We start from the raw sequence: 13,066 nt of genomic DNA, 5'->3' as shown, positions 1-13,066 counted from the left end.
TCCATGCCAAATATTTTCAAAATCAATCCTTTTAATGACTATGAACAACTCATCAATTGCATTGAATGACACACAATATGCACTGAAAAGCACATCCCTAAGAAAGAAAGGCTTCTCATTCGAATGTCGTTATCAAGCACCTTGAGAATTACATCCAAAATCATCTTTTTTCATTGACTCCAATGGCAAAAAGACATACACCCCCACTCACAACGATGATCGTCTCAATACCCATAACCCTACCATCCTATCTATTTGGTGTGTTAACTGTTAACCAGTACTCTCAATCCTTGTCATACAAAAATATATCGTAAAATATGCATCCAAGGCATTAAAGAAATCTGAAAGCGTCCACCACATGCTACATAGAATTGTACTCCCTTCAACTAATGTTGACCCAGAAACATCTGCATTTCGAAAATTCCTTGCAGAAACCCTTGTCAATCGTGACATTAGAGCACAGGAAATCTGCAATATGCTGCAAAAATTACCATTGACATTGTGTAGTCAATCTTTTTTTTCTTTAAATGTAAGCCAAAAAATTTATATGCATCTTCCACAAAACAATATTGCCTCTTCTCCATCACCACACTTATAGATACATACATCCAACGCCCATATGCCCTAGAATCCACATCACTTATAGAACTGGTAAGATCTTGGTCATATGATCCTCGTCGAAAGACAAACAAATGGAAACTTAGACCTGAAAAGGAAATTGTTCATGGCATACCACACTACTCCTCAATACCATCCACAACGAAACCTTGCTACTGTGACTTTTGTCGAGTTGAACTTATGATATACAAACTATTTCCATATTGCTTGAGATATAGGAGATTTTGCTAAAGAATTCATCACAAACTGGCAAAGCTTTCGTTCTTTATACAAACCTTGGCACCAACACCGCACACTATCTGATATTGAACCGGTTACAAATGATAACTCAACTATTCATGAAACCCATCCTCCAGACACCATGGACTTAAATGAATGGGAATTACTCTCCCAATTGCACTCTACAAATGTGCTCCTCATAAATGTCCTTGACATGCTTGGCCTTCATGGATTTGATGACAACCATAACTAGACTCATACCACTATCCCATTAGATCTATAAGAAAAAGGCATGCAATTCATTGAGAATAACTGCTCTGTCCACCGCATTCTTCAAACACATAAACATATCCTTACGAACCTTAACTCATTATCTCCAATGCAAAGAAAAGCTCTAAATATTTTTCTAATCATTTTGCTAAGAAGGATATTTTTCTTGCTCTAAGAATGATAATAAAAGGCACTATTGGTACTAGAAAATCCCACCTTATAAATTGCATCAAAGAAATGCTCATAAGCCTTGCTGGCTAAGGACCTTCACCGATCATGCTCCTCGCCCCTATAGGCGTTGCAGCCTTCGACATACAAGCATCGACAATCCTTGTCGCCTTCCACCTTCCCATAAAGGATCTTATGCCCTTAGAAGGCAATGCTCTTACAACATTCCAAGAAGAACTTAAGCATATCCAATACATACTAATCAATGAAATGAGTTTCACTGGACCAAAGATTCTCAGCCAGATTAAAGAATGTCTTCGAGAGACATATCCACTACAAAGAAACACTCAATTTGGTGGTTGTTCCATTATATTAGTTGGTGATCTCAGCTAGTTACTCCCCGTCAAATACATACCACTATATGCAAGACAAGCCACGAGAGTGCATTGTGGAATACACTCAACATAATCATCACATTAGACAATATTTCGTCAACAAGGTGACGACATCACTCAGGTTACTTTCAGAAACATCCTCCAGAACATTAGAAAAGCAAATCCAACAATTGACGACTATAACATCCTCATGTCTCGAACAAATTCTTTGTCAGAAGATGAAATACATTCTTTCCGTGATTGCATGCATCTATTTCCAACCAATGCTCAAACATTGGTCCAAAATAAGCAAATGATAAAATATTTAAATACTTTTGTCGCAAGATCCATCGCAGAAGACGACAACACTATTATAGCCTTTACTCAAAAGACGAACAACTTGAGTGAATTGTCTTGCTATGCAAAGGCCAAAAAGTGATGCTAACTTCCAACCTTTAGGTTTCGGCCGACTTGTTAATGGTTCCCTCGAGGAAATTATATCCATATTTTATAAAGAATCAATTGTACCTCCACAACTTCCAACATTTGTTGTCATATTTTTTCCCAAATACATCGGGCCAACAATAAAAAGAAATGGACGTACGCAAATTCCACTAAAGATGGCTTGGGAATTAACTATACATAAATCTCACGGTATGACATTGGTAAAAGCAACAATAGACATTGGAAAAACTGAACATCAAGGTCTTACATTCACAACAATTTCAAGAGTCCCTTCTCTACAAGATCTCTGAATTTTCCCTCCATTAACTTTCCATCATTACATGAAAATGAAAGACAACAAAAATATTGCTCACAGAAAACATGCAGAAGAAATTCTTCGTTATATGCCTCCAGACAACCGCTCCAATCCATATGTTAACATCTCCAAAAGGTTTTCCATAATTATTAAGCCCAATCTAATTTTATCGCATATATTTTCTATCGATTAACAATAATCAAATTTAATCATTATTAATACATGGTTGCAAATATTACATTGTTATTATATTTTTTAACTCCTTACTTCTAACATTATTTGTCTTATGATACAGGACATATGGACTTGTAGATATCGCAACTATATAGTTACTGCAACAAAATAGAGGAAGCAATAATTACATTACATAATATAGAAAAAATATTTCTATCAGTACCAAATCCAAACATACCACTATACTGCATTCGATCAACTTTACAATTATTACTAAAAATAAAATCTGCTCTGAAACGTATAATCCACATACATAAACGTGACAAAATGCGAAAAATACTAATTGACTCGCAATCAAGAAATATGCATCTCCAACTACGCATAAATCTTCAATGGTATTCAATATGCCATCTTTCCCCTTGCATTTTCAACTAGAAATATTGAAATTCCCATGACAAAAGTAAGCACATTTTCATTCACTCCAATTTCATTATAACACAATTCGCATGCAAACTCATTATAATCAATTTTAACAGTTAAATTCTATATTTAGAATAATAATAATTCTTCTATATATTTTGAACAAAATATTATTTTTACGGGTTAGTTATTACTTGTTCGACAAATTGTGATGCAAACCATCATGTTGCTCACGATGTAATATTATTTTCTTTCCCTCTTCCATTATAATCTACTACTTGTAATTTTCTATTGAAACTTAAAAAAGCATCTCCGAAAATCAAGAGGTAATCTGTGTTAGAAACCTTATACAATCTGTAAATTTCACATAATGTAAGTCATTTATCTTTGTCTTTTACCTTTACATGGAATCTTGTTTATTAATTCTTATTTTCAATGACCATTTATATGTCATGATTCTTCTTGAATTTATATTTTATAATATTTCTTTTGCAACATCTGGTACAATTACTAACATATAAAACTAATAAATTAACAAAAACTTACAACCATACAAAAAGAGAAAAGAGTAATATTAAGTATTTTCTTTAGTTTCATTTTTTCCTTTTTAATTCATGGTCATTGTAAACGTGCCATCTACCTCACCAAGATGTTTGGACAAGATATGCTTCGTGTGACATGGGAAGCGTGCTTCTCTAACTCACCACAAAATGTTGGGGTAAGATCGAGTAAATTCAAATCATTATTTACATAAAATAGTGTTTAAATGATTTTCTTGGGAAATAAATTCTGGGCCATACATGCTTCTACTCAATTCTGGTTAAAAGTCTAGTGTGATCAAGCGATTTATGCTTATGTAAAACAAATCATTCTTTACATAAAATAGTGTCTAAACGATTTTTCTTGGGGAATATATTCTGGGCCATACAACCTTCTACTCAATTATGGATAACAATGTAGTGTGCTCAAGCCATTTATGTTTAATGTAAAATAATTTTTTTAATGAAAATATTATATTTTTTTTCTTGAATTTATTGCAAACATACTTGGGTTGACGGTTAAAAACACATCAACTCAAAGCTACCAAATAAACAAGAATGGCATTGTTACTATTTTATGTTTTAGAGATTTTGTTAAATTTTTTCTTGAATTTCTTGCAAACATACTTGGGTTGACAGTTAAAAAACATCAACTCAAAGCTACCAAATAAATCAGAATGACATTGTTACTATTTTATGTTTTAGAGATTTTGATTGAAATTTAACAAAATAATTATTTGCTAAATTATATTTTTAAATATGAAACTCAAAAAACTTTCGCACAAAATTTATAATTTTAACAAATTTATATATATAAACTACGACAAAAATTATATATATATATATATAGATAGATCACTTTACGGTGATTTTATTTATTTATTAGATTGTACTTTATGTATTTTTGATTAAATAACTTATGAAAATGGATTATGGCACTTCTAAAGCAATGTTTAGATATATATATCACTTTATGATGATTTTATATATTTTTATTAGATGGTACTCTAGCTTTGGTTAGATAACTTATGAAAATAGATTATGGCACTTTTAAAGCAATGTTTAGCATTTTATTAAACGTATTTCTATATATTATGGTAACCAATTAAAACATTCAGATTCTAAAAAAAACCTAACCAACCTTCATAAATTGTGACCTGTGGAAAAGCTCAAATGCATTGCGAAGCATGTGCTATAAGTCTGGAAAAAACTTCTCTAAAAACCCAAATGCGTGTTTTGTAATGTGACCATAAAATAATGTAAATTCATGGAAAGAATATTGTGTGACCTGTTGTTGGTAATGGAGGGTGCGATGTAGGTTACCTTCACCTCCAATGTACAGAAGATGGTCAATGTATAGGAGCCTTTGATCTCTAAAGAGGATAAGTCATCTTCATTTGGATGAGCCTTTCTGGATGATTTTCATTTCTGGAATAAGACTAAGACTCTATAAACTTACCTTCTAGATGATTTTCATTTCTGGAATAGGACTATTTTCTGTTTTGGAATAATACTCTTCTCTGTTGTACACCATGAGAAGATCCTACTGCATGCCATGACTTGAATAAATTCTCCTTAGCCCAAGCTTACGCACTAGACTTCCTTTCAGTAAGGAAGAGACTTAGCCAATCCCTTCCATGCCTTATAGCTAGGCCAGTTTGATCCGCTGTGTTTCCCTTTTCATTCCCCTTGAATTGTCTTGATCCTGAATCTTTCAGTACAATTCCCACATTCAGGAAACCCGCATTATGCGATACACGCTTTGAGTTCAAGCCGCAACTGCCAACATCAATGAAAACCCCCCAAAAAAAAAGAAAAAAAGAAATATATATATATATATATATATATATATATATATATATATATATATATATATATATTAGCCATTGTTTTCACAAGGCTCATGTCCAAAACCTACTTTGTGTCGGTTTAAGGTTTGAATGTCAAAAAAAATGTTGTAGTCTAATGAGACCATTTTTTTGCTGAAAGGTATGGAAATTAAAATCCCGCAAGGATTTTTGTAAATCCAAGTTATAGTTGTTAAACTTCAAAAGTTTGAGCGTCCTAGACGTTTTTGATGGTGTTGAATCCATTTCCACCATCAAAATCATGATTTAAACACTACCTTTACAAAAAAAATTGAAATTGTTTGGCCCAGATTCCAACCATTATTAACCATCCGAGCAATTCCATGTGAAAAAAATGTGAATATACTCATAGGTCACACTGACACTCCACAGTACTCTAGTAGTTACAAAGCAGTTGGAATCTTCAATGACTTCTTCTTTCCCATATTTATCCTTAAAAATCTCCAAATTACACAACAATCCTCTTGCTTTAGAACCTATCAGAACCAAGAAATTAATGATAGTAATCACCAGCAAACAACACGTGGAAGGGGTTAAACAAAAAAAACCAATGCATTACCTGTGGATGAGATAGTAGAACTGAAAAGAAAGAAAAACCCAATTGAAATGTCAATACAATAGTGTAATCCTCAATCCTGGGCACCTTCCCGGAAACACCAGAGACCGAAACTAATGGGAGAAATTAATGGCAGAGATAAACAGAGACCAGAGACCAAAACTAATTGGAGTTAACAAAAAGACCGCTGCAAAGGTATTTATAATATGTTCATGGGTTATAATAAGTTGAGAGGTTGTACAAATCAAGATTCGCTTGACCATTAAAACAGTGAGATCTAACCTGTGAAAAATTCTCAATAGTCTAACAATGGATCTGACCATACAAAAGATCTCAATAGTTTAACAATGGATCTGACGATAACAATTGTTGACCCCAGAAATTGCGGAATGCAATTGTTAGGTTGGCATGTCATTGCTAACTGAAACTGCCATTGCACAGTTTCAGTCCTCAGCAAGCCAGGCTAGACTGTTCATTACGCAGTTCTAGCAATCAGTCAGCCTCTTGACAGTTGGTATTGTGCCTTGCGTAGTTTTGGCATCTCAGTCCTGAAAGTTGTTTTTGTTTTCAACTGACATATTTCTTTCCATGAGTGTTTCTATGTTTCTAGGTATTGCAGGTGTTCGTCCATCTCTTAGCAGTATAGGTTCAATGGCCTCCAAGAGAATAAGGTCAAAGGACACCATTGAGAGTGCAACTAGAGATGCAGTTGAGAAAGTGTCTATGAGCTTGCCTATGTACAAAGACACCAAGTTGTTCATAGACAAGGATATCAAGATGAAGTGGTAGGACATCAATGATACATTCTCAGGCACGTTTGAGGAAAATCTAGAAGATCGCAGGGTCTATGTCAACATTCACAAGTCTAGCTTGTACCAGATTGCATGCAGGTATCCCACATTTCCATGCGCGGACATGATCCACTGGATTGTCTCACATATTGATCCCGAGACAATGGTGTTGAGCAGTTCCAATGGAACACAAATTTCTACCTTCAGGGCGAAGGAATTTCAGGAAATGTATCACTTGCCACAATCGGTGATCACAATGGAGGAACCCTTCAGCAGAACTAGCAGGAGTGCAAACTCAAGACATATCTTGAAGAGCTGGGTGAAAGAGTTGGCCAAGTTTAGGACAACACCTAGCTAGGTTTACAAGACGAAGATACTGCGGAAGGCATATCAGTACTTCGTCATCTTTTCATGCCACTTATATGGCCAAGAGAGCACAAAGACCTTCCCGTAGAGTTGGGTTATTGCGTTGTATCAACTGGCCAGAGAAGGAAGACCTTGTAATTGGTCCGACATGTTGGCTCTCAGGTTGAAGGAACAGGTGACAAAAGCCCAGCATCCACCCAAGGCTCAACAAGTAGAGATATACATGTTCGCTTACATACTGGATGCATTCTATGCTCATCAGCAGTTCCCAGGCTTGGGTTGGGCATGGACACCTTCGAAAACCTCTGTGCACACTTATTTCAGATTGTTCTCTAAATTCAAATTTCGTGGAGTTATCATACAGTTTTCAAACTACTTTATCACCCCAGTGTACAACATGATATCTGAGTAGGATCCACCTTTCATGTCGCAGGCATCAATGGAGGCATTTATCAACATACTGGATTGGTATGCCTCACTCCTTGGTACCTTCATAGAGATGTACAATGCAGAGAAGGCACCGCATTTTTTACCGAAGTTTGCCATGGACAAGTTCATTATGCAAGAGGTTTCATATCACATCTCGATAGGGTTGTCAGGGAGATTGCACAGGAAGAAGAAGGCACCTTGGCCTGCTCTTCCTTTGCAGATTGAGTTGTATGAGATTCGAAATCTCAAGCATGCTGAGGCCGAGACGGAGGAGTTCAAGAGATTCACCTTAGGCACCAGAAGTTTCAATCCGTACGACCCACATTGCTTGGTGAAGGATCACAGTGCGAGTGTGCAATTCCCTCGGATCCACGGGGCGTGTCATTGGCCTAAGGAATACCCATTGAGATATTGTTATCACTCCTCCAGGCTCAATGAACTGGTTGGCATAGCTATAGAGTGGTTAGCAAAGCAAAAGGAAGTAGCATCTCAGAGAGTAGCATCATCAACAGTAGGAGAGGGTAGAAGAGCTGCGCGTGACAAAGGCAAGAGAAAGGTTGTTGACAATTCAGAGGCAGAGAAAACCTGCAAGTTCAAAGAAGATCCACTTGTGTTGAAAGCAACTTTGGAGATTGAGGCTAAGAGGTGACAACGCGACAAGAGGATCACACAAAGCCTAAGAGAGAAAAAAAGGACGGAGGAAACAGAAAAAGGAGTTTCAGCGGCAACTCCAAGAAGAACAGGAGCTGTGCAGAAGAGAGAAGGAAGCGCAGTAGGAACAGGTATAGCAGGAGGTGCAACATGCACAGATTGATGAAACTACGCCCATACAGGTTATAGACTCATCCGAGCAGTTGGCATAAAGAAGACAGGGTGAGCAGTTGGAGGAGCAGGACTTAGCTCAAGAGATTGAATAGATGCTAGAGCAGATGGATACGGATATGGTTCAACCAGAGTCTGATCAGGATATTGACCTCATGCCTCAGAACCAAGAGGTCACCCCACCGGCTTCACCAGATCCATAAGCATAGCAAGTCCCAAGCAATCAAGGAGACACAAAAATCCTTGAAGACTATCTGGAGGCATAGATGCACAACATATCTTTCAACAATTCACAACACAAAGTTTTGCAGTCGCGTAGAGTGCCTACTTCGAATGTACACATATCTCCTATGCAGTTTGAAGAATGAGTGATCGTATCCGATGTGTGCAAGAATCCAACAACATTGACAGATTCTACCAGAGCATATGCCGAAACCACCAGCTCGAGTGTTTGATTCTTGATAGCAGAGAATGAGTGCATGGCTAAGGAGTTACAAGCATCCAAGAAGGGAGGAAAACATGTTACAACATCCGTTAGAGCAGAGTTGAGGAGAGAGATACATGTATCGTCTCTCGAAGCAGTCATGCGGATGTTGTATTCTAGATTCATCACCGTGCATGATTCAGTGGTCCATCTCAATGGTTGGCAGCAGCATTGTGCTAGGAGAGCACACATCTTGTTAAATATGCATACTGTTGTCGATCACATGAAAGCATGGACAATGAGGTACAAAGGAGCCCCAATGTATTTGCCAAAGATGATGAAGCCAAAGGCGATAGAGTTGAAGGCACGCATCTGGAGTCAGATCTGGAACTATGAGGAACTCACACAGCTCATCACCAGTTTGTAGGCTTCACATGCACAGGTGTTCAGAAGCATGGAATTTTATTGTGTGCATGCACGCGATCCCATCCATTGGCACACTCACGAGGTGAAGTCAAAGAACCAATTCTGACTGGAGCTGGACATGTACTTTGATGAGTTGATGCATGAAGCCACCAGTGCAGACTTGGATATCAACACAAACATTATGCATCAATATGTTGTTGGTTCGGCTGCACTCAAGACTATGATGCACATGTTATCAGACGAGTTGGATAGAGGTGCCAAACCAATGTACCTGGATGCAACAGAGGCAAGAGTTTGCTTTCAGCAGGATGTCACCATTGAGCACACAAACACCATAACAGACTACCAATCTTGGCATCAGTTCACCACCGTCGATCATCGCGAGGATGTTGAAGAGTTGGTCTTCCCACAACTGTTTGATACTTACTGATATCTTGCATGGCTTGCTCAAGCCTATTTTGTCTCACATTGGTACATTTGCGGATTGTAATGTAACATCATGTAAAAGTGAAAGACCAAGTGTCGATAGTAGAATGTAACAGTCATGTAGTAGTTGAAGAGTCATGAGGGTAGGTGAAGAGTCACAAAGGGGAATGTCAAGGGTCACCCCATGCTTTGCTATTTATAGAACCTCATTACTCATTGTACAGGCTTTTGGGAGCCAAGCTTCTTATAGGTGTATCTTAGAGAAATATTGGAGTGTATTTTAATGAACCTTGGCTTCTCCACAATGCAAAGCTAGTATATCTCTTTGGAGCAGCAGGGGGCAGTGACTGTAACGTTCTGTTGTCAGGACTAGTGGATGACCATAGTTGTATGTATGATTGGATCTTTAATTTTCTTAATAAAACAGAGCCAACACATTTGATGCATATGTTGTTATTGTATTTCAACTATCTTGGTTACTCTAATGATATATGTAGTTGTTGTTTACACGTGTGTATGGACTTTTCTATATATGTTTGTATGAATCTTATCGAGATGTGTTGTTGGTTTAACCATCACTTTGGATCATTGGCTAGATAGCTTTCCAGCTTGTGATGTATCTTTGCTCATGTGTTCCCTTTCAAGCTGTGTGTTTTCACAAGTTTCAAAGGGGTGCACTCATTCCCCCTTCCAAGTGTTAGAGCCATTCATGCACCTTCCTTGACTTGCTACACATGTCACATAGTTGCTACCAACAAGGACATCTTACTCACCTCTGCATTCAACCGTGTTCGACGCGATACCGTACTACCCCATTGCTGGGACTCCTACACCAAACAGTCTGAGGTCTAGTTGGGACTTCTTACGGGGGAGATCCCCTGACATGTTGGCGGGTCCAACACCGTCAACATTTCTAGCACTAGAAGGAGGGCTAGATGGAAAGGTGAGTCCTCACATCTTGTTTTGAAGCTTTGCACATCTATCATGGATATCATTAGACTCTTCCCTCCGCGATGTCTGTCTAATGTCGAATCTGTCGACATTCGAGGGAGTTTTATGATCTCTTGTCGAAATTCATGTACAATGGTGAAGGAAAAGTGGCCTAGCCTGAGTACTTACACAACTTTCTTGCATTCCTTGAGGATGCAGATGATTTAAATGAAGTCGAAGTCAACTTTCTGCTTTCACACACACTTCGTGAATCCCCACAATGATGGTGCCACAACCTGCCTCATGGCTGTGTGCACTCACTTAACCAGTTCTGTGATCTAATTGAATCTACTTTCTGTCATTTTGATCGTAAATCTCTTGACAAAAAACTGTTAAAACAATGGAAGACTCTGCATGAATTGCCTAAGGATTTTGGCAGCACTTCTGTGTACTTCTGTTTGAAGCTCTGAAAAACCAAATGAAATTCCAAATGAAATTCCAAAATAATTCTATCCCAAGATGAAGTTGAAGTTCAAACCTTGCTCAGCGTACTTCAATGATGGAACTGCACAATCGAAAGTGGACACAGTCACTGTCACATGTGATTGTCCGCCTTCCCCTCATCAAACAGCTCCACCATCGCAGGGTGATGTGGGAGAACATGCACACGCACCTGTTCAACTGTCATACCCTTCCATCATCACTTCTCTCAATTTTCGTGTAGATTTTTTTGCGAAGCCAATGGGTTGTCACATTCATTTGTTACCTCGGCCTCCATCTTTACGTTCTGTTGATCCTTCAGATTTCACTGGCTTGTGTCCTTCCATTCCAGACTCTACACCTATTGTGAACGAGGATCAAGCCACCAACGGAGTTGGTATTGCACAACCAACCGTGTTGTCATTTATGATGAGTATGACTGGGAACCTGAACATCAACCCGCAACAAAGGATGATCTCCTTTTGTCCGAGCCTCCTCCACTTTTTCCTAACATCTTTGGTGATTCTGCTATCTCTAATTTTCCTTGTGTAAATTCATCCACTGCTGATAATTCCCAAAACACACCCGATGTCAGTCCATCATTTGATAGCAGAGAGTATAAATTATTCATTGAAAATCCACTTGATTTTTCATCTGCTTTTTCTGGAAACGCAGAGGGTGAATATTTTGCTTCTCATCTACCCTTCTGTTTGATTTATCTGATCATGAGGATGTCGGTGAAATCATTGATTTTTTTGCTCATAGCTGTCGTGATCCATTTACTCCCATATTCAATCACGATGTTGATTCTATTGTTGTTGATCTTTGAAAGCCACCCGTTTATGATGATCTATATGTCGATGAAGTCAAAACCCCGCAAAATGTCGAGGCACTTCAGCCAGAGCTGATGGTTATGTCAGGCCCTCCCTGTCTTGAGGTTAGTTTCACTTCTGATCAGGAAATTGTTGAAACACCCAAGGCTTCTCATCACTCATCTGTATGCATTGAAGATCAATCCAACACACATATTTCTCTTCCTCCACACGAACTACATGATCTGAACGCTCATGCATTAGAGGAATCTTACACAGCAAGCACACTTGCGCGACACAAGTTGTCTATGTTTCTCCTGGTTTCTTGCATGTCACAGTCAAGAGAGTAAATATGATTAACATCTACATGTAGTATGGCACAACAATAGGGTAAGTCCACATAGTGCATGTCATGCGCTTTCACTTTTTTCTTTTCTGTGGACGCATTCAAATCCAGAGTGTGCTTGTTGTCATTTTTATATCTTTCATGTTTGATGGTTCGCCTGACTGTGTTGTTCGCGAACCATGGCTTCACCAACATGGGTTGACCAATGCGTCGATGGCTACATTGGAAATATCACTTCACGTGATCAACCCCATGCACCGTTAGTTTAGGAGTAGGAGTAGTGTTTGCTTTTGTCTTGTTTGCTTCCATGGATGTTTCTTCCTTGCTTTGTTGTTTGTTTGCTTGCCTGCTTGATTTGCTTATTTGCTTTTCTTTCACATTTGATTCTACTCTTTGTTTTGTTTGTTTGTTTGCTTGTTCACATTCATAGGTTAGTTTCACATGAACCGCGCATGACTCTAGTAACAAGGAGGGTAAAGTACAAGAGGACTTGTACATTTATCAATACTATGTTATCTGTTATCCTATATCTTTATGTAGAACTTGTTGCCTTCAGTCAATGATACACCAATGGAAAATACCTTATGTTCGAAGTGAACCTTGATGAAAACATGGTGCTTGTGCGCTAACTAGTATCACCTACTCTAGTCGGTTATTTATGGGTTAACTTTTTTCAGCTCAGTCAAGTAGAGTAAGGTTAGGGGGAAAACCTTAACAAGTATGTCAGAGATAAATACAAAATACTTCTTTGAAAGAATAACCTCTTCTGCTCTTAATAAGTTGGGATCCCTCTTCCACCTCTGAAATGAATAAGTGCTTATGCACAGTTATGAAAAATGAAAAATGAA

Source organism: Pinus tabuliformis, chromosome 2_2 (genome assembly GCF_031772625.1).
Source record: "Pinus tabuliformis cultivar Carrire ecotype Pingquan chromosome 2_2, CPIR1, whole genome shotgun sequence".
NCBI classification, from domain to species: domain Eukaryota; kingdom Viridiplantae; phylum Streptophyta; class Pinopsida; order Pinales; family Pinaceae; genus Pinus; species Pinus tabuliformis.
This window is presented reverse-complemented; position numbering follows the sequence as displayed.